Source organism: Haliotis asinina, chromosome 1 (genome assembly GCF_037392515.1).
Source record: "Haliotis asinina isolate JCU_RB_2024 chromosome 1, JCU_Hal_asi_v2, whole genome shotgun sequence".
Lineage (NCBI taxonomy): Eukaryota > Metazoa > Mollusca > Gastropoda > Lepetellida > Haliotidae > Haliotis > Haliotis asinina.
In genome coordinates, this window is record NC_090280.1 from 85,152,449 (window position 1) to 85,177,378 (window position 24,930).

Sequence of the window (24,930 nt, forward strand, 5' to 3'; positions counted from 1 at the left end):
ACTAATAACCTTCAAATGACATATGCTCTCATCCCGTATTGTCTGGACAGCCCATATTACGTTCAAGTGAAGTCCATATGCTGCACATTCATGTATGATAATGCATGAGAATGTTCTACAAATGTGTATATGGACATTTTCTTGAACATCATAGCAGGAGGGAGATGCTGTCTTGTGCAAACAACGTACAAACGTTTATAGAATCTGACATGTATATCTTCATCCATGTTCCTCTGTTGTAGGTGTGAAGTAACTACAGCTTGAAACGATGTATACGAAGTAATAATGATGATCCATATAGAAAAAAATGTTCTTAATGTCAGACAATACTTATGGTCAGTATATCATTGTATCCTTTGGTGTATCGGTGAACATGAGATTTGTGTGCGATTCTACATAGCACAGCCACAAAGGGGTTTAAAGGCGCTCTGTTTTAAGTGTATTATCTCCCATCAGAGCTTCGGGGCTAATCTACTTTTGTACAGCGTTGAGTTACATATCATTAAATAAATATCCCCCACATCACATGCTGTTATTCATGAGAATGACAGCTGCCAGCTTTGCCATTTGCCAAACACAACAATACATATTATAACATATTATAGCTAATATTAATTATTGCCTGGGTCGTGTCTTCTATCACAGTCGTTCGTCACTCTCTCCATTGTCGTCTTTAACAATGTACGTATTATATTGTCATATTACTGTTAATCAGTCTGGTAACTCGACAGCACGTGTATTTACAGGAAACACCTGCTTGATTGACTTATGGTGGTGGGTGTATGGTGCTGGAATATGAACAACTGCTCGACTGTACTGGAACAGGAACGTACCTATACTGGACAAACTAAGTTAGGATATTGATATTTTATGGATGTCGGTATATTTTAGCAGTATGTCAATGAATAACTAGATTATTATTCACCATTTCAAAATTTACAAAGATCCCTAACTATTTTGTCCAGTATATTTCAGTTGGCAATTGTCTTTTATTTAAGAACCAGCTAAATACGTTTGGGCGCATTCTTCCTGTTCTTTCTAAGTTAGTCCCTCTGTTGAAATACTCGACGACAGTACTCCAATCTGTTTGTAGCGGAACACATTTCATGGACAGTTTATGGTTGCAGGATATAAATCTCGTGGATTATAGTACAACACATGGAATACTGCAAACACCAGAATGCAGAAGAAACCAGCTGAAAGTATATACATACTTCAACTGTAACATATGATGCATATATTGTACATTAACAACGACAAACAAGCGAAATGTTTGGCATTTTGCAAGCTCACTAGCAAAACGTTGTCAATATAGTATAAATTATTGTATGATTCAGAAGCCTGTTCTCAATAGGCAAGAAACTATTTTTGCAGCATAAAATTAAAGTGTCGAAACTATGGAATTTTCCAATAATTTCTTTTTGCTTCGATCACTTTTTTGTTACCGGTGAAATAGTAGAAACAGCACGAAATACTCAAAACTGTGGTTAAAAGAAATGATTTGTTTTACATGGCCAAAGGCATGTGAGACTTTAGCTATTCAAGCAAGAAAAGCAAGTTTTCCAGTTCAAAGATTTTTAAAATCGTTCTCAACAATACCTTTTCATATGGCCCAAACTATTTTTGACTCGAAATGGTTCGGAGATCTGGGGGTATACTTTTAAGTCATCGATTGAAAAGATACAGAGTGGCTTTTTCAAGAAATGTCTTTGTGGTTCTAGATGTACTTTTAGTAATGCTATTTTAGGAGATGTAAGTAGAAGTTCCTCGTGTGTACACTACTACAGTCGTTTTATTAGCTATTGGTGTAGATTACTTCACATGGGCATGTCAAGATATCCTAAGGCCTGTTGCGAAATGGTGAAACAGTTCGGTGAACGAGGTAAACTTTGTTGGGTTTCACATATTCGTAAACTACTCATTGAAACTGGATTTGTTTATGTTTGGGATAGCCAAGAATGTGATAATGTTAAGATTTTCCTTTCTATGTGTACACTGAGATTCAAAGATACTGAGTATCAAAATTGGCATTCCAAGATTTCAATATCATATTTTGTAATAACTATGGTAATTTAAAACCCCTTTTTCGGAGTTGAGAAGTATGTATTAGAGCTGTTAACCAACTCCTATGTTCGAAGTGTAATTTAGCATCTGTGGAGGATGAATTCCATTTCCTTTTGTTACGTCCTCACTATAAGGCTTGTAGAGAATTGGTTATACCACCAAATTGTTATAACAATCCATCCCAAGATAAATGTGTCTCATTAATGTCAACAACAAATTCTGCTCTTTTACGGAGGATATCTCTGTTCCTCAAAATAAATTTGCCGTGTTAAATCGTTGAACAATATATTAATTATATCTTGTGCACTGTATGACATGTATGAACTGTTGCAGGTAAAAAGGATCTATTGAGAGTGTGCTATACGGTTTGTGGTGCATTGCATAGATAAAGTGTTCGTACTCAAAATTGTAAGCATTTGAGAGATACTCCAACTGTTATGCCTGAAGTGTGTTCACTGATCTGTTGAAGATAAATTTCATTTCCCTTGTTATGTCCTTTTTGTGAGACATATAGAGATCTGTTAGTACCACAATATTACTATAACAATCTATGTCATAAGTTCGATCACTAGTGTCAACAATAAATTATGTTCTTATGAAGAGTCATTACTGTTCCCCAAAGAAATGTATCATGTTTATTAGTCTTGCATTGTATAGCAACACATCTTGCGTCTGTATTACTTGTACGAAGTATGCATTGTAGCTACTCCCGGTAAATGATCTCTTAAGGGTGTACTAGATTTTGTCGTGCATCGCATAAATTGAGTTGAGCTATTATGTTGTTTGAAAGATCACAACCAGCTGTTATGTTCGAAGTATGGTGCAACATCTGTGGATGCATTATATTTCGATATGTTATATACTTATAAGAGCACAATGCCATGGTACAATAAAATAATAACAATCCATCCTATGGTAAATTTTGTTTCATTAATGTCACCAACATATTCTGTTCAGCCGAAGAATATAGTAGTGTTTCCTCAAAGAAACGCTTCCTGATGAGTAGTCCAGTATTGTAAACCAGGACATCTAGCGCAATGCACTGTACACTGTTTTTGTATCGTAGCACTATGGGCTATGAGGCCTCAAATGCAAATAAACTTGTCACTTGTCACAAATATTTTAGAAAGGTGGCACCATTAGGTTTTCGTTAATGTGAGGTGATTTGGGAATCATCAAGTGAATCATGGACAAAACAGATGACCAACAGCCTATTCTGAAACAGTGTTAACGTACGCCGCAGTGTTTAGATCATTGTTCATATCCGTTCCTAGATTACTTGATATAGTCTTGATCTTGACTGCCTTCATATATTGCTGAACTCAGAAACATTCCATGGGTCGGTTCATAGTATAAATTCTGACTTTTCGAAAAGGTTTTGTCTTCCTTAATCCAAACGCAATGTCAATAGAATGTTAAATCTGGTAAAATTCTTTGTCAGAAACTGGCCACAGTTGAGACAGTTTCTGGACAAATGGATTTCCAGAATGAGATTGTGACGTGTATGATGCAGTTAAATCGTCACACAGTAGGGTAATAACATTTGATAATATTACGTCAGCGATTATTTCCTTGTTCATTGCAGTAATGATAATAATAATTAATCAGATTGCGACTTGTCATAACTTTAGGCAATATACTCTTTGTGAGATGTAACGTGCTCCAACAGACGTACGTCCGATGTCAGAAGACAAACTCGGAGTGGTGGCTGAAAACACGTAATTTTGGTTGGACCAAACCCTTCAATAAACGTTGCCATTATAGTTACCCCACACTATTACCGATCCACAAACAGATCTGCCACGTGGTTGACAGACACGTCCACGCATGTCAAGGAAGTGCAAACATTCACCCAAGTGACCACATAATACGTGAGAAGTTATATTTATGAGTAGCGCCACAACACGTGACCGTAGAGGGTGGGAATGACCGTTTTCAATACGTTGTCTAATCATGTACTGCAAATTTTGCCATCTCTCGCGTCACGATATTTTTGCTAGTGGCAACTAACAGACGTTTTTGCGTCTATTCAAAGATGTTACACCTTCAGACAACTTCTCCAAACATGGGGCATCATCTTGAGTCTTCAGACAAAACATTCTTCAAGTACACGGTGGATGCAAACAAGTAAAATATTCAACCATGTTAATTTAATATGGTCTGCCTTCAAAGGGGTTTATTGTTTTCATTTCCACGTCTGATCCGTTAATTCCAACGTCACTGTTTGTTAATATACCAACCGAGGTCATATTTTGACCTTCCGAACCTATATATTTTTCACCATTAGCAAAGACCTGTGACCTTCGGCATTAAAGAGCCATGCTTCATCATTGTAATAAGCATTCATCATAGAGGTGAAGATGTTATGAAGATCTAAGTTTTGATATTTCAATCATTTTGTTTTAGATTGCGACCAAATGCTTCTGTCTACTCGTATGAATGATGTAGCAATACCATAAAATAATTCGCACACATTGAATATCGTTTGTTAGACCTTTCTCAAACTAAATGTGATTATTTTCTCGGGTTTGCCATAGTGAAACTATATCTATAGAAGTCCAGTGAGAGTCTAACAACCGGTTGTTTCGGTCACATACTTTGTTTATCCCTCTGATGAGTGTAAACTGACACGGTTTCATACTATTAGTCTTTGCACTTCGCACGCTCCATCGAGCTGGCAAAACATCCCAATTAGTCTTTCATAAGCATACCTTATTACATTTTGATCACGCCAAGGTCGCTAACAGTAGCAACAGCAAAATAAAGGCAAAGTACTCAATAAGGAGTTCAAGTCTGGCCAAATGTTTTCTTGATAAACAACAGTGGAGCGAGAAAAGTGATAATTTAGTTTGTTATTCCAGTCACAGTACCTAGTTTCGTTTGAAGACACATTAATTAAGGAATCATTGAAGTTCTCTATGAGCTTCGGAAATGTTGTAAAGCCCTCCTTGTTTTAAACATATTTTATTCACGAATAAAGAATTGGATACAACTTAGAACACCCTCTTCGTAGCATTTACATAACATTATTTACATTCATTATACAAGGTTGACAGACAAGAACGGAAAGATGGGAAAGAGTGGAACAGCAGCAATGATTAGGAAAATCTTTTTGATTGGCAAATATATATTTGTACAATATTAAATATGGTTTCATTCATCCAGATCTACCTTGCCACGTAATAAAAACTCCAAGTTTAGGTTCACATTTGTAGCACTGTGTAAATTAGTCATCATGGTAGGTCTCTTTTGAGTATATGATTGACAGTCAAATAGGTAGTGATAAGAATTTTCACAAACATTTCCACAAGTACAAAGATAAAAGATATGGGTCGATAATTAGAAGACACTGAGCGGTCACCTTTTTTTAAATGAAGGCATCATATTTGCTTCTTTCCACATACTTGGATATATACTACTGTTCAATGACTGATTAAATTACATGCATCATGGGGCATTTATTGAATGTGCTATGTTTAAGTGAGTGAGTGAGTTAATATTCAACGTCACATCGGCAATATTTCAGCCATATCGTGACGAGAACATTCTTGGAAAAATGAAATTCATGCATATGATAAAAACCTGTCAACGAAGGACGGTAAAACAGCTAGAGTACCACAATAAGAATTAAAACTAGCGTGAAAAGTTAAAACCAATATCACTATTCGGACAGTACAATGTAAAAACAGGCTATAGATTACCAACAACTGAAGTTAGGTCACCATACTAGAGGCCATGGGGACTTACAGTGCTCCTGCTACCTGCATGGTCCCTAGCTGGATTTACACCATCCCCTCAGTCGCTGGTGATTGTATGGAAGATTAGCCACAAATTAAAATGACAGATATACTACGGCTAAAAAGATGGAAGACTAAATTTGACTTCAAACGTTTTGGGACTTACGTATCCTCTCAGGAGGACAATAATTTTACGGTACTTCAACCCCCTTCGAGGATACACCCACTAACAATCTTAGCTGCTAATTCAACTTCCAATCATAAAATACTTATTTATTTACATGTCAGTCAATAAATTCAATTCTTTTAAAAATGCAATAATTAAAGGAGAACGTACGTTACTAATAAGGTCCTTCATAGTTCTTGATTTAAAATAATTGTCCCTTGTGATGGAATATTCAACACAGTCAAGCAAGACATGCTTGACCGTGATGATTTCATCACAAGGGATGCAGAACGGAGGATCCTCACCTTTCAAAAGATATTCATGCGTATACCTAGTGTGGCCAATACGACATCGTCGTATAATGACCTCTTCAAATCTGGACCGACAATCCAAGTAGGTGTAACCAACAAATGGTTTTATTGCATGTAATTTATTGATACCTACTTGGGTGTCCCACTTCTTCTGCATCAGATCAAGGATGTAAGATCTAATGGTAGTTTTATAATCAGTATAGGGAATATGAAGTGGTGTCACAGATTTGTTTAGCGCTGCCTTAGCAGCAAGGCCAGCCATTGTATTACCAGAGATTCCAACATCGCTGGGTAACCAACAGAAGACGATGTCGTATTGGCCAGTCGCAAGATAGTTCTAAAGTTCAATAAGTTCTATTAAAAGTGGATGTTTACATGCTAGGTTTTTAATAGCCTGAAGGCAAGAAAGAGAGTCTGAATAGATTATGTACTGTTTATGTTTAGGATGTCTTTGAATATATTTAAGGGCAGTTAATATGGCGTTTGCTTCTGCAGTAAAAATAGAGCTGTTATCTGGAATTCTAGAAGATATTGTTCTCGATCCAATGACAGTGGCACAGGCTACTGCACCACCGTCCTTGGAACCATCTGTAAATAAGGATTTATAATTGCTATATTTAGTTTTTAATTGATTATATTCTTGTTTATAGTGTAGTTCATTAGTTTCTGATTTTTTAAATGAAGTTAATGTTAGGTCAACTTGTGGCCTAACCAACTGCCAAGGAGGAGAAGAAAGAAGACGGGAGGGAGCTATGTTTTCCAGCTCAATGCCGGCCGAAGAAAGAAAGGGTTTAATTCGGTGTCCCAGAGGTGGAACAAGAGAAGACCTCTTGTCGTATAAATTTTCATAAAGCGGATTGAACACACAGTTATAGGCAGGGTTAGATTTATTGGAATATAATTTAGTAATGTATTGTAAAGACAATTTTATACGGCGCTCTGTAAGAGATGGTTCATCAGCCTCAACATAGAGACTGGCAACAGGTGAGGTTCTAAAAGATCCAAGACAAAGTCTTAGACCTTGATGATGGACAGAATCTAATAGTTTAAGGTTGCTTTTACAGGCTCCACCATATACAATGGAGCCATAATCAAGTTTAGATCGTACCAATGATCTGTATAAGTGAAGGAGGGTAACGTGATCCCCTCCCCACTTGGAATTTGAAACAACCTTTAACAAATCTAGTGCCTTCAGACATTTAGCTTTAAGGGATTTAATGTGTGGCAAGAAGGTTAGATGAGAATCGAAAATTAAACCCAAGAACTTGGCCTCCTTCACAACTTTAATTGGAGTGCCATGTAAAGATAGTTCCGGATCCTTATGTGGCTTATATTTTCTACAAAAATGTATACAATTAGTTTTGGATTTAGAAAATTTAAAGCCGTTTTCAAGGCACCATTTATTTATTTTATTTAAACAAAGCTGTAGTTGCCGTTCAATAGTACGCATATTTTTACCACGACAAGAAATGTTAAAATCATCCACAAAAAGTGATCCATCAATTGAATCATTTAAAACCTTGGATAAACTGTTGATTTTAATACTAAATAAAGTGACGGACAAAATACTGCCTTGGGGGACACCCTGATCCTGATTGTAATGATCAGACAGAGTGGAACCCACTCGTACTTGAAATTGCCTGTCTTTTAAAAACTCTGATATAAAAAGAGGCAAACGGCCTCTCAACCCAAAATCATGTAAATCCTTCAAAATGCCATGCTTCCAGGTTGTATCATAAGCTTTCTCGAGATCAAAGAAAATCGATACAGCATGTTGTTTATTTACTATAGCATTTTTAACGAAGGATTCTAAACGTACCAAATGATCAATGGTACTACGATTTTTCCTGAAACCACACTGAATATTTGTGATCAGGTTATTGGTTTCAAGATACCAAGTTAATCTATTATTTACCATACGTTCCATGGTTTTACAGACACAGCTGGTTAGAGATATCGGTCTGTAATTCGACGGATCTGTATGATCCTTGCCAGGTTTTGGTATTGGGACTACAATGGCATTACGCCATGAAGGGGGAAATTCCCCCGACGTCCATATTTGATCAAATATATCTAAAAGTGCCATTAGACATGGTTCAGGTAAGTGTTTCAGTAGCTGATAATGTATATTATCATCACCAGTTGCAGTGTCATGAGCTTGCTCAAGTGCAATATGTAGCTCATGTAATGAAAACACTTCATTGTAGTCTTCACCATTATTTGAATCGAAATTAAGTTTTGTCTTTTCCTGTTGTTTCTGGTATCTCTGAAACTCAGGAACATAATTTGTCGATGATGAATTTTTGGCAAGTGTTTCTCCAAGTTTATTTGCAATTTTAGGTGTGTCAGTAATTAAATTGTCACCATTTTTAAGATGGTGAAAGCAACTTTTGAACCCTTGCCTTTAATTCTTTGAACCATGTTCCATACCTTAGACATTGGCGTACGTGAGTTAATTTTGGAGACATAGTTCCTCCAAGATTGCCGTTTATTTTGCTTGAAAGTACGACGCGCCTTCGCATTGAGTATCTTAAATTTATTTAAATTATGGACAGTTGGGTGACGACGGAAATAATTTTCTGCCTTTTTCCTCGCTTTCCTGGCTTGTCTACAATCTGTATTAAACCATGGTTTCCGTACGTGTGGAGTTGTAGAGGACTTTGTTATACATTCATCAGCAATTTTATTTAAAACATCAGAAAATAATTGAATAGGATCGGTTATATGACTGAAACATTCGGGTCTTAATTTAGATGCACATAAAGTTTGAAATAACGACCAGTCTGCCTTGGCAAAATTCCATCTGGTATATGATGGAGAATCAGATGGAGTATTTTCTGATAATATAGTTGGAAAGTGGTCACTTCCACAGAGGTCATTGTGGACTGACCAATCAAATTCATTAAGTAGAGTAGAGTCTGCGAGAGACAAATCTAGACAAGAGTAGGTGCCAGTTGCAGGATGCAGATAGGTGGTTGAATCATCATTGTATATACACAAGTCATTATTGGCTATAAAATCTTCCAGTAGTTTACCTTTAGTGTTAGTGTTTGCACCACCCCAAATTGGGTTATGGCCATTGAGATCACCCATTATGATGCAAGGTTTAGGAAGTTGGTCATAGAGACCTTGTAGATCAGACTGCTGGAGTGCTGAAGAAGGCGGAATATACAGAGAGCATAGTGTAAAGGTAACATGAAGAGTTAGTCTCACTGCAACAGCTTGGAGATTTGTTGTGAGTGCTACAGGACTATGGATAACATCCTGCTTTACAAGGATTGAAGACCCTCCAGTGGCCCTGTCACCCGGAGGTGACAAATAATTATATGAAACGAACTGACGTAAATCAAAAGTATCTGTCTGCTTCAAATAGGTTTCCTGCAGACAGAAGGCCGATGGTGCAAAATCCTGGATTAGTAGCTGTAACTCATTGAAATTGGTCCTTAACCCTCTACAATTCCACTGTACTATAGTTTTGGAACGGACTATCTTTTAGGGGCATTGATTGGGGATCTGCCCCGCACTTTTCTGGTGGGCGACAAGCTATGTGCCCTTTGATGGGTGTGTTCGGACACTTCCATGTCCTCAAGCGAACCATGTTTATTATAAAGTTGAACACGATTTTCCGATCCTTTGGAGACTCTGCCACTCTGAAGTTTTTTAGAAAGATCTGGGCTTGGTTTGGGTTTACTTTTAACAACCTGTTTGACATTTGCAGTTGACTGAGATGGTGTTATCTCCTGTGGTGTAGATGTGTCATGATTACTCAAAGAGTCAGATTGGATTTGGGCTGAAACTGCTGTTTGGGTGGATTGTTCCGGTGAAAACCTCTCGGGAGTATTAGTTTTCACCTATGTCAAGTCTGTTTGACACGTTATTGATGTAGTTTTGACTTTGGATTGTTTTAGGGTTGAATCTGATAGTGGTCTAGTTACTGATGCATACGTTTCAGTTAGTTCTGGAGATTGTACAAGTTTTTTAGCTTCTGCAAAACTGATGTTTCTAGTAAATTTAATTTTGTTAATCTCCATCTGCTTTTTCCACATCGGGCACTCCTTGGAGGACGACGAGTGTGCTCCAAAGCAGTTGGCACACTTTCTAAAACTGCTCTCACAATCTTCCGTCACATGCGTCTTCTCATTGCAGTGAGCACACGTGACAGACAACGTACAGGTGTTCACACCGTGGCCAAACTTCGGACATTTGAAACACCTGAGAGGGTTGGGAATGTATGTTTCAACCCTGATATTGCAGTAGCCAGCCTTTATGGATTGAGGAGCCGTTGGAGAAGAAAATGAAAAGAGATAGGTATTTGTTTGATGGATTTCTATTTTTTTTACGGGTGGTAAATCGTTTGACAAACATGACGCCTTGGTCTTTCATTTCAGTGGCTATATCCAGTTCAGTCATGTCAGAGAACAATCGATCCCGATCTCTTACAATACCTTTACTTGTGTTAAGAGTTCGGTGTGCAGAAACGGACACAGGTGTACCAACAAATGATTCAATGGAAAGGAGGTTGGATGCTTGCTGTCGTTTGCTACATTCAATTAACAAAGCACCCGAACGCAAGCGTCTAATGTTTTTCACGTCTCCTGCAATGCCTTGAATGCCTTTAGAAACCGCAAAAGGATTTAATTTCAACGGTGTTTTATCAATAGTTTCAATCACTAGAAACCGTGGCCAGTAATCAATAGATTGTGAAGGTCGCTGTTCATCATCGTTGTCAAGTGGACGTTTAGTTTTTTTGAGGGAGTTTCGTAAGCCATGGTGAATAAGTAATTTTTCATCATCCGAGCTCCCCACCCACCACGGAGTATCACAAGGACAATGCTAAAAACAAGCGGATCTCCAGCTTTAAGCACCAAGGATACCCGGATGATATACTCCAGCAGAAAAATTAAAGAATTATTCCACCAGATTGGCCCATGAGCCACCGCCTTCTGGGTATAAGCATAAGACTCTAGGCAAAGTTCATAACATCAGTTTTCAAATCTAAAAATGTTTTGTTAGTGAAAAGCCAAGACCAAAATTGAAACAATACAAAATCAAAATTGTGCAATTACATGAATAATCCCCGCACAGGGCTTGGCATGACCAGCCGATTGGTCGAACCGGGCCCATGCGACCACCCGTCTAGGCGAAGTCAGGGCCAAAGTGGTGTATTGAGCAACAGGAACACGATTGCAGGTCCCTATTGCCCTCAACCACCAGGATCCCCTCCTCCGCCGACACAGGGCCGCAACCCACGGCAAACGGGTTGGTGGACCAAATATCCCCCCCCCACCCCCTCGCCGGGTCCACTACGGGGGTGTCGGCGAGCTCTTGGCATTACCCAGCACCCACCACGAGGAGGTGGCTCGCCACGGGTGCCGCTATGTTTAAGAAATTTATAACTAATTATGTCCGAGCCAGAAGCTTTCTTAAGATGTCAACACTTGATTATATCGGATACTTCATTTACATCAATTGTTATACGATCCAAAATAGAATCAGTGCGTTTGCGAAAATGGCATATCTGTGTTTTCTCCAGTTTCCCTGCTTTCGGCATATCAGTGAATAACGTTGGATTTGATCGGCATCGTTTTGTCTCTAGGTCTGAATACAAGTGACTGATCCTGAATCTTTAATCAATTACTTTATTTATTTAATTACCTTATTTCTTTGTTTCTTATATGCTATATGCCAAAATATCTACAAGACAGTTTGCCTTATGGGCCTTTTCTCATTCTATTTTTCTATCTACATTCCCTCCAACCCATCAGTTGGTCAAATGGTGATCGTTTTAGGAGTACACACTGATATAATAATATACTCCTTTTGCAAATGTTGGACAACAATAAGAGATGTGGGAATCAATATCGTCAGTGTAAAGGTTACTGTATTTGATTAATGAATAAAGGTTAACTAAGGAATCGTTGAGTTATGTATACGCCTCAGTGGTGTTATAATATCCTCCCTTTGTTGATGCTGGATGACAATGCCCAAAGACAATTTTCAATGACCTAAATGTCTCTCTACTAGAAATGAAACATGGCCATTGCACTGTGACCCTAGTACAATACACCTAATGGTAACAGAATTTAGACGGTGTTCTTTAACTGCAATGGTTTCCTCCTTTCGCTCCATAGAAAAAGTACACTGGTGGTCGTTTGTGGTGAAGATTATCTCTGTACAAGATTAGTTTTAAACAAATGTCTTAATTTGCCACGGAGGTTCCACAAAAAGCTGTGGTAATGTCATTTCTCATTAGTATCTCTTTAGCTTGTGTCGGAAGGGCACACGTGTCTTACATATGTGATTCGTGAAAGAGTTATGATTGATTTGTTGGGCATCAACAACGTTTATATTTCCTAGATGTTTTGCAAAATGCAACATGAAACTACACGTGCGGAAATGCACGATTCTTTCTTCCATGCAAGATAAATATTTCCGAGGGCCTTTCTTTCCTTCTATTCTTGTTTGTGTGTTTCTTTTCTGAATCACATCCCGTTCAGTAGCACTGCATCTCAAAGCCTTGACCTCCACACGAAAAGCGAAGTGTCGATCCTGGTCGTGTCATATTGTTGTTACCCTGGTGGTCATTGAATGTGTAAAACGTGGTCGGCTTAGAATCGGCATAAAGTGTCTGACAGGGGATCTGACACCCGCGGCATTAAATGTTACCGACATAATGCTTGCATCAGGCACAAAGTAGCACCATCCGACATTGTAAAAACTATCTCGACAGTGGTATACATTGCAGAACAGCGTCCAGTTTATATTGCATTGTGTAATATGGACTCAGTAGAGGTCAGGTATGTCGCCTGCTCATTATATGCTCAAAATTGCAGATTGACTTTTTTAGCAGAGAGGCTAACTAGGTTAGGTTAGGTGAGGTTAGATTCCTTTATTATGTTCTGTTTCTCAAGAGCAAAGATTAGCTACTTACAGTAAGGCTATATTGATTACAAACGTAATGTTCAGATAGGTTTGATTGATTTGTGTTTTACGTGGACGTTTTACGTCGGTAACGCGGGACGTGCTCAATGACCAAATGTGAATAATCTCATTAGAGGATTGCCTCCAAGCGTCGGCTCTGAGGAGAAATTGTCGTGTGTGACGAAACCAGAGTAAGGTCCACTTACAGGGCCATATACGCTTAACGGCCATATATTCAAGTTGGAGCATAAATCAGAATTTAGCTTAGTGAAATTTGTTTGGAACTGGTGTATTGGTCGGACGAAAAGCATTTGGATCGTTGATCTTTGGCTAAAAACCAAATAACCAGAAACACTGTTAATTTGTTGATGTTTTTGTATCCGTTATTTGTCGACTAATAGCCCTCTCTTCAAATGGCATATATTCTCATCAAGTATAGTCTGGACAGCCCAATACACGTTGAAGTGAATTCCATATGCTGCACATTCATGTATGATAATTCTTGACAATGGTCTACAAATGTGTATATAGACATGTTCTAGAACATCATAACAGGCAGGAGATGTTGTCTTGTGCAAACAACGTATAAACGTTAATGGACACTTTTGCCTTCATCCACGTTGAGAGTTTCGCTTATTGCAGGTGTGAAGTAACTACAGCTTGAAACGTTGTATACAAAGTAATAATGATGATCCATATAGAAAAATGTTTTTAATGTCAGTCAGTAAGTATGATAGTATTTATAGTCAATATATCATTATATCCTTTGGTGTATATGAGATTTTACTGCGGTTCTAGATAAAACAACCACAAACAGGTTTAATAATGCTCTGTTTAAATGTATTATCTTCCATCAGAGCTTTGGGGCTAATCTACTTTTGTACTGCGTTCAGTTACACATCATTAAATAAATATCCCCCACATCCCATACTGTTATTCATGAGAATGACAGCTGTCGGCTTTGCCATTTGCCAAACACAACAATACATGTTATAACATATTGTCCAAGAGCGTCCGTCGTGGTCGCTCTTAGGTGGTAGTTTAGGATGGTGGACAAGAGACAGGGAGGACATGAGTCGGTGTTAGAGATGAAGACAGCAGCAGCCATGTTTTATTACTGTTTGGTCGAAGGATGGTCAAAATGGTAAATACAGTGGTAAACATGTGACAGAACGCTCATCGGGAATGAGTAGCCAGTGATCCCGATGTGGAGACCCGCTCTGTCACTTACACACATTCAGAAGTCCGACGGCGATTCTTCATCGTCGACGTAGTCGTAGATGGGGCGACGGCCTTGGCCGACACCCCGACTAGACGCACAATCCGTCCACTTCTGTCGATGATCTAGTCTCCATGGTTGGTCTTGCTGGTTGGTCTTGCTGGATGGTCTCACTGGATGGTCTCTCTGCATGGTCTCTCTGGATGGTCTGTGCGACTGACCACATCAGTCAGGTTTTTATACACAGGGCCATTACGCCACATTGTGCAAGGTCGCTGGCCCATGCACATGTACATACGTAAGATTCGCCGACGTAGGGAGGTTTTAATTGACATGTATTGATAGCGTTTGAGAACTAAGGGTCCTGCCCGGAGGGGGGGTTATGATAAGAGGGGATACACCGAATGTTTGCCGAATACATTACATAGACAAAGGGGATAGAATTTCGGTGCACTTTGGACTTATATTGAAACAAATAGATTGTTTGAATAAATGAAGTTTTAAGGAAACTTATTGAAATGATTTAGTCTATGACAACATTATAGCTAATATTAATTATTGCCTGGGACGTGTCTTCTATCACAGTCGTACGTCACTCTCTCCATTGTCGTCTTTAACAATGTACGTATTATATTGTCATATTACTGTTAATCAGTCTGGTAAATGTGTTTGCAGGAAACACCTGCTTGATGGACTTATAGTGGTGGGTGTATGGTGCTAGAATATGAACAGCTGCTCGACTGTACTGGAACAGGAACGAAGTTCAACCTATTTAATTTGGCAATTGTCTTTTGTTTAAGAAGCTACTAAATACGTTTGGACGCATTCTTCATTTCCAAGCTGCCCCCTCTGTTGAAATACGCGACGACAGTATTACTATCTGTTAATAGCTGAACACATTTCATGGTCAATTTCTGATTGCAGGGAGATAAGCCTACTGGGCTGTTGTTCAACACGCGGCATACTGCAAACACCATCTTGCAAAACAAACTAACTCAGTTAAATGTGTTATACATACGTTACATGTACCATATGATGCATTTATTGTACAGTAACCGTGACAAACTAGCGAAATGTTGAACATTTTGCAAACTCACTAGCAATACGTTGTCAACATAGTACAGATTATTTTAAGATTCAGAAACCAGTTCCCAATAAGCAAGAAAGCTTAAAGAAACTATTTCTGCAGCAAAAAAATGTTCTCTCTGTGAAAGTTTTTACTCGAAATTTCAATCAGATCCTCGTAACTTTCCAGTAATTTGATTAATTTCTCGTTACCGATAAAATAGTCCAAACAACAAGAAAATACTCAGATTTTTGTTAAAAGAGATGATTTATTTCACAAAGGTGTCACCATTAGGTTTTCGTTAGAGTGGGATGATTTGGGAATCATCAAGGGACAAAACTGATGACTAACGGCCTATTCTTGTTGGGAGAGGTGACTGAATTGAACGATGTCAAGTACCCCGACAGTGTTTGGATCGTTGCTCAGATCATCAGTTCCTAGATTATTTGATATATAGAGGATACTAAACGACCTTCTGTGTAATATCGTTTTTATCAAACGAGTGAAAGATTTGGTGTCAACGAACGAAAGCGAGTTTGATGCTAAATCTTTCACGAGTTAAATAAAAATGGTATTTCATGGAAGCGAGTTTAGTAGTCTGTTTATTTACTCGCCAACAAAAATTGATAGAAACTGCTGCGAAATTACTTACAGTGTGATGACTCTCACTTTTCAGCGTGTCAGGCAAGATCTATTTGCATTGCGACAGCGACATTAGCATTGTGACGTCATAGCTGTGAACCATTATGACGTCATACGTCTACTGGTAAAACACTAGTGTAATACTGCCGTAAATATATTTCACTGCAGTATCTTCCACGGACAAGTAATAAGATCTTGATATTTTACAGTCTGTCTTTATATATTACTGAACTCAGAAACATTCCAAATAGTTTTGTCTTCTTTAGTCAAAACGAAATGACAATAGAATGTTAAATCTGGTAAAATTCTTTGTCAGAAACCGACCACAGTGCAGAGAGTTTCTGGACAAATGGATTTCCAGAATGAGATTGTGACGTGTGTGATGCAGTTAAATCCATCACACAAAAGAATAAAAACTTTTGGTAATATTACGTCAGCTATTATGTCCATCTTCATTGCAGTAATGATAGTGATAATTAATCTGATTGCAATGAATGGTCAATTGTGTTTACAGTGCCTCTCCCATCCCGACATATCATAACTTTAGGCAATATTCTATTTGTGACATGTAACGTGCTCCAACTGGCGTACGCCCTGTGTCAGAAAACTAACTCGGAGTGGTGGCTGAAAACACGAAATTTTAACTGGCCCAAACCCTTCAATAAACCCTTTACAGTTTACCGATCCACAAACAGATCTGTCACGTGGTTGACAGACACGACCACGTATGTCAAGGAAGTGGAAACATTAACCCAAGTGACCACACAAAACGTGACAAGTGACTACCCGACTATCCGCGCTGTCGCAACGTTGTGTATACTATTGACGTCGATAGGCGGTATAACTATTTTTTTTTTTTTTTTTTTTTTTTTTTTTATTATTATTATTCATTTTTATAACATAAGAACAGATAGCATTATTTGTGAGTATTTGTCGGCAACGGGCCGAATATTCTGTTGATACATATGACAGACATTTACATTTGTTAAGACTGATTATACAAAGATGCGTGTAAATGTGAACATGTATGGATATTTTAACTTTTTTTTTTTTTTTTTTTTTTTTTTTTTATTGGTTCATGTGATTACACATAGTACAAAACACAGGTACATATGGATGGATGATATACAGAAATCATATCAACATTTTGGTAATAGACATATACAGGTTGATATAGGTGATTGGTAGGTATATAGGAAGATTAAAATTTATCCAAGTACTGGGAAAAGAGGGCCCCATTTATGACTGAAATGATCTATTTCATTAGTTTTTTGGCATATATGTTTCTCAACAAAGAATATTTCTTTTAGGGTTTTTGTAAATGAAGTCATATCAGGATGTATATTCTTAATACTACATATGTAAATGTGTCTTTTGGCTGCAAGGGTGATGTGGTTTAGTAATGTATTTCGGTTTAGAGTACCAAACCAAACCATATGTTTTGTAAAGTGAAATGGATGAGGGAATGAATTGTTGAGCCAAATTTGTAATTTTCTCCAAAATGTTTGGGTCACTTGGCATTCCCAATACACATGACAAACAGTCTCATTTATATCCTTGCAGAAACAGCATGTACTACTATCAACTTTCTTCATTTTAAGCAATTCTCTTTTAGTATAAATAGCACCTTGTAGAAATCTATATTGAAAATCTATGAGTTTTGTGTCTTGCAAATCTTTTCTGTATCCTGTGAATATTTTTTCCCAGTCAAAGTCTGTTTTTGGGAAAAACCGCTGCCACTTTTTACAAACATTTTGGTATATATCATTGGAAATAAGTTTATCATAAAAAGTTCTGCATCCTTTAGATGTTTTTATGAGACAAGTCTGGCAATGGTTAATATTTAAATCCCAGACTGGTATTGAATGACATTGATTTAGAGTATTTTTCCAAGAATCTGGAAATGTGTGTAGTAAATATCTATAATCTAAAAAAGTACCTTGGATATCATATACTTCTTTTAAAGATTCCAATGACAATAGTCCATTTTCGTCACAAATATCCCTAATATTAATAACCCCTTTATCTGCCCAATTCTTTATATAGTTTAATGAATTTTTGAAATTGTGATTAAACCATAATGGTTGTGATAGAATTTCATTGATGTTATTTGGGTCAATATAATGTTTTTGGTGAAATAGTTGCCATGCTTTCAGTGCATCCTGCCAAAAAGGGTTTTCAATCTTAATGTAGGCCTCAGAATTTGCTCCTAAATTAAATATGTCTTTGAAAGGTATGTTGCATGGATTTTCCTTATCACCTTTTCCGAAGTATCGTCGCAACGTGGATAATTTCAAAGCGTCTATAAATGTTTTAATATCGATCATTCTCAAACCTCCTTCTTTATAGTTATTTTTTATTATATTCCTCTTTATTTTGTCATTCTTGTCATTCCAAACAAATTTAAAAAGCATTTTTTCAATAGAAGTAATAAAATCTGCTGGTGGGTTGGGCAGGGAATTGAAAATAAGAACCAATTTGGAGATTGCTAGAGTTTTTATTACTGTTATTTTACCAATAAGTGTTAAATTTCTCTTTCTCCAAGATGCTAGGAGTCTATTAATTTCTTCAAGTCTTTTCCTAGTGTTGATTACCCATAGATCTTCAAGATCTGGTGTAAATTTGATACCTAGTACATCAAATTCACCAACTACCCATTCAACTTTTAGATCATGACATATCATATCAGTAGATTTAGCTTTTGATCCAATCCATATTGCTTTTGATTTATCCACATTAATTTTCAAACCTGACATCTTGTAAAAAGTATTAACTGTGTCTATTGCAGAGTACAAACTCTCTTCAGTTCCATTCAGAAATAGTTCAGTATCATCGGCATATTGATTCAGTTTATATTCATTATCATAAATAACTATACCTTTGATATTTTCATTATGTCTTATCATGCAACCAAGAATCTCAGCTACAAAGAGGAAAAGATATGGGGATAAAGGGTCTCCTTGTCTACAGCCCCTTTCATTTGAAAAAAACTCAGATAAGTTACCATGCTGGATGACACAAGATGTTGTTTCGTAAGTTAGTGTATTTATCCATCCTATCAGTTTGGGGCCAAATTTGAATTTATGGAGGACTAGATTGATAAAATCTTTTGAAACAGAATCAAAAGCTTTTTCAAAATCAATAAGGATTAGCAAACCAGGGATGTTCTGTTTCTTTGTTTCGAACATAATATCATATAATAATCTTGTATTTTCACTAATTGTCCTCCCTGGTATGAAACCAGATTGGTTAGAATGAATGAGTTCGTCTAGGGTAGTTTTTAATCTGTGTGCTATACAGGAGCTGATAATTTTGTAAATAGCATTCAGTAAAGTGATCGGTCTCCAGTTTTTAAGTAATGTTCTATCTTTATTGGTTTTTGGAATACAGGTAATAACACCTCTTTTCCAATTCACAGACATTTCATTCTTGGCTAATACATCTCTAATGAATCTATAGATCCATGTTTTTAATTCTTTCCAAAAAAATTTAAAGAAATCAATAGGAAAACCATTAATCCCTGGACTTTTATTATTCTTCATTCTGTGCACAGTATTACTAATTTCATCTAAACTGATTTCTCTTTCAAGATAGTCCCTCTGTGTTTGGTTTAAGATTGGAGTATTAATATCCTTCAAACAATTTTCATCCTCATATTGTTTGTGAGAGGCATACAGATTTTTGTAAAATAATTTTAGTTCATTCAGTATTGACTTGCTGTCAGTAATTTCACTATTATCATTAGTTACTAACTTGTTGATTGATCTTTGGGTGAACGTTCTATTTTCCAGGTGACAGAAATATTTTGAAGGTTTTTCATCTTCTTCATACCAAAGAAGTCGGTTTCGAATTTGTATTCCTTTCATTTCCTCATTTTTAATTTCTTCCATTTCTTTCTTATATTTTGATAGTTCACTCAAAAGTTCTTCATCTATGTTTTGAAAGTTTTTTCTTATAGTATCTTCAACCTGTTTTATTTTAAGTTCTAACTGTTCTGTATTTTTTGCTTTTGTTTTCTTCAAGTAGGATGAGAAAGATATAGTCTTTCCTCGAATTTTCATTAGTAACGTTTCCAGAAATAAAGAGTTAGAAATAGTAAGTATAATATTTTCGGTGTTATTAAGATCATCCAATTTTTCTGTTGCATATTCCTGAACTGTGTCGTTCAAAATAGATCTGACTAAGTTTCCATATTCAGGATTTAACAGCAATGAAGTGTTAAACTTCCAATATCCATGTCCTCGTTCCTGGCCTAAAGTGTTGGAAAAGGTTAATGTAATTGTTGAGTGATCACTTTTATAGCCTGGCAAAATATCTGAGTCTAGAGTTATGTCAAATATATCCTCTGATACAATAAAGAAATCCAGTCTGGCTTGTTGTCTTGGATTTTTTTTCCACCAGGTGTATTTTCTGCATTTATCATTCATATTCCTCCAAACATCAACAAGATTACAAGATTCAATAAATTCTAAAACAGTATTTCTTGATTTAGGGTTGTTTACATGTTTATAATTCTCAAGATCAATTGTTGGATCAATCACCAAATTCCAGTCTCCAACTATTATCAGAGAATCATTCTCAAGATTTAGAATATTTTTAAATAGATTAGTGTAAAAATTACTGTCATCGATATTTGGACCATAGAGATTAGTTAGTGTTAGTCTTTTATCCTCTATTGTTACATCAGCTATTATATAATTTCCATTTTCATCTATTAAGGTCTTATGTATTTTAAGATCAACATCATTATTAAAGAGAATGGCCACTCCTCTGGAATTAGATTTAAAAGGTGCAATTATGGATTGTAAACCCCATTCATTTCTCATGATATTGCAAGTAGATGCATCAATATGAATATCTTGCAGACATATGATTGAGTGTAGTTTTTTCCGGTGTATGTTCATTAATTCTTTTCTTTTAAATTTGTCTGCAAGTCCTCTACAATTAGCTGAGATAACTTTGATTTTCTTAACATTATCCATTGTAGTCAATGGTTACGAGAACTATCAATATACCTAAAATTAAACTGTCTGACACAGTGGTATCCTTGCCAACTGAATGGAGGTAGAAGCGCTCATAACATGCTTGTGGGAGAGCTTGTACAGTAAATATTTGTGTTGTGATATCACGAGAACCTTTTTTTCCTGATAAATAGAAAACATGTATTAAAAGAAATAGAGGGTAACTAAAACGAAATAGCGGGCGAACCATGTTCTTGGTCTTCGAAGTCAAGCCGCATGAATGATAGTCCAAATGTGTGCAATGTGAACTAGAGCTAGATGTCCAACTGACGTAATATATATACATTGATGCCGGGACCTGCCTCTAATAGTATTGAAAGAGGAATACTTATCCAGAAACATCCTTATACTGAGTGGAGAAAAAGCGTAGAACGTCATAGATAACATCATACGAACTTCGTCTAACTGTGCTAACACATCCATCAGAGTAACGTAACAACATCCGGTAGCCCCGGGGTGAATGAAGCCGCTATAAATAGATTACCACGTGTATTTGTTTACAAACATTAGAAGCAAAGCAAGGATGGAAACGTTTTGGTGAGAATGGCTCCCAGAAAGCTTCTCGTTGCCAGATCGTCGAATTGTTCGGCACATTTGGGTTGTATAGTCATCGTGTCCAACTTCAACAGTAGTCTTAGATGTATATAAAGTAAATTACGTCGTTTGAATACTTATCCCTTTACCCGAGTGGTGCACATGTTTACATATCCGTGCAAACAGAACACAAAGATTAGAAAGTTTCGTACAGTCCAATTGTTCTCCAGTTATCTTGTGGGTTCTTCCTGACCTGCAAGGAGATGTCGATTCCTATTTCAAGAATCCGTGTCTGTACTTTATGGGTTTTTCTCAGTTCAAAGGCTTTATTTGCAAGGCGATCACGGTGTTTTTTCAGAGAGACAGGGAGATCAGTTCGGATCGTGACCTTCTTTTCCTTCAGAATTCCCCAGTTCTTGCCTGCAGCACTGTAGACATTCTGTCTATCTATTGCCCTGACGAATTTCACTACGATTGGCTTCGGCATTGAAGCCCTGAAGTTTTGAGGATCCGTGCTTTTTCTGGGTAGTCTGTGCACATTGTCGAACATCATCTCCTTGGCATGCTGTATCCCTAGTAGACTGAAGATTTCTTTTGCGGCTGTTTCAGGATCTTTTTCGTCGGGTATGCCATAGATTAGCAAATTGTTTTTCCTGGAGTAAAGTTCAAGAGTGAGAAACTTTTTGTCATATTCTGTTTTCATCGCCGACATATCATCTTTTCTATTAATCTTAACTATTTGTCAGTAGCGCCACAACACGTGGTCGTAGAGGATGGAAATGTCTAATTGAGTAACGTAAATTTTGCCTTCTTTGGCGTCACGATATTTTTGCTAGTGGCGAGTGATAGACGTTTGGGTTTTTTTGCTGTTTTTTTTTTTTTTGCGTCTATATAAAGATGTTACACCTTCAGACAACTTCTTCAAACATGGGGCATCATCTTGAGTCTTCAGGCAATACATTCTTCAAGTACATGGTGGATGCAAACAAGTAAAATTATTCAAACATGTTAATTTAATATGCTCTGGCTTCAAAGTGGTTTATTATTTTCATTTCCACGTCAGATCCGTTAATTACCTCACTGTTTGTTAACATACCAACCGAGGTCATACTTTTACTTTTAGAACCTTTATATTTTTCATCAGGAGCAAAACCTGTGACCTTCGGCATTGAAGAACCAAGCTTCATCGTTGTAATAACTTCAGCATTCATCATAGGGCGAAGATGTCATGAAGAACCAACTTTTGATCTTTCCATTATTTTGTATTGGATTGCGGCCAAATGCTTCTGTCTACACGTATGAATGATGCAGCAATACCGCAACATATTCCGCACACATGGGATATCGTTTCTTAGACCTATCTCAAACTAACTGTAATCATTTTCTCGGGTTTTCCATTTGTTCGACATGGGTTTATTGAATGATGGCTGCTACTGAGAGGACATTATCGTCCATCACGAGAACATTTGGCATCATCACCGTAATGTTTCATTGATGTGTGAGAGCATCTGCTTGTTTGGTCTCTTTCTGCGATACGCGTGTGATTATCTCTTCGAGCATTGACCACTCGGACAGGTGGTTCTGTAGTAACTCTCATATTGCTGGCACGTGGTCAGGTACACACATCTGAAGTAATGTTCCGGAATGTAGTTTGATGGATGTCGTGTTCTGCAGCATTCTCCGAGTTTCCTAGGCTACGCCCCTGCCCCACAAGACTTTGTTCAAACTGTCTTCAACCCGAGAAGGGCTGGGGTAGAATAGGCCTTCAGGAACACATACTTGCCATAAAAGCCATCTATGCTTGTAGTAAGAGGCGACTAACGGGATCGGGTGGTCTCGCTGACTTGGTTGACACATGTCATCGGTTCCCAGTTGCTCAGATCGATGCTCATGGCATTGATCACCAGATTGTCTGGTCCAGACTCGATTATTTACAGACCACCGCCATATAGATGGAATATTGCTGAGTGAGGCGTAAAACTAAACTCACTCACTCACTCAAACTATGTTCGCCCGTCAGTGAATGGGCACTAAGCATGACGAGATGATGACGGTGTACTGTTGTCATCATAGACCCTCAAGGGTGATCTGTGTCTCATACCGCCCAGGAAGTTCAGAATGAAATGAGCTATCCCTTGATTGATATGATAATTATGCTGTCTGACTTTCATGAGCTGACACATGCCATTTGCAAACACGAGGCGTTCTGTCTAAATAACAGGGCATATTCAGCTGAACAATTCCGACCGTCAAACATTTATGATACCGTCTATTAACGAAAGGTTTAACGGATCCTGTCGCACCGACGACATTGGATGACCAAGTGGTTAGAGTTAGATTCATGGTTACAACGCCTGAACCCGTTTCCCGATATCTGATAGTGTTGCAATAGAGCTGAAAGACTCGTTCATTCACTTAATAACCAAAGCTTGTACTCATTTCAAATATGGTTCTTTCCAAAGGAGAGTAGCACCAGCCCCGAGCGCGTCTGTGTAATCTAAAATTCGACTAAGACTGCAAATTGTATCATGGCTGGGTACAATCATCATGTATAATAGAACAGTGTAGTCGCGTGAACAACACCATCGAAAGGAGTTATGGCCAGCCATACTCACATCACAGAGTTTGGCCTACAGCAGAGCCTCATCTAGAGCCAGTATTGATGCATTTTATAATGGCAACTGGAAACAGATGCCCCCGGAGTGCCGTATTTTGCTAGACAGCTTTTGATTATCTTGTTGCTGAATAATGCTCCTGTTTCAGGAATTCTCTATATATTCACCAGTTTGCATGGGAGCTGCTCACGCATTTACTATGGTCTCATTGTTTATGACGAAAATGCTCCCGCTAACAAGTTTTTCTTTTTTTTTTTCAAATTTACCTTTTGCATCCGTACCAAAAGAAACACGCATGCATTAACGCGTTGAAATTAAATGCCTGTCTCTCTGATAAATAATTGATTTTACAGTTAATATTTTTAATTTTTTTGTTCTTTGTTTAACACAGCACTTTTTCGGTGTTGAAGTTAAACTCGGTTTCCTTTGGTTTGTCCTTCTCGGCTTATGTTTTTTGTTTGTTTGTTTGTTTTGGGGGTTTTTTTTGTTGTTTTTTTTTGGTTTTTTTAGAAATGCAATCTAGACCTAGGACAGGCATTTATCTGGACATTTGTCTCCAAGTGCCACATCTAAACCGGCACTTTGGCATGCGCCTGCCCTTTTAGCATCAGTTAACAAACATCATAAACTGAGT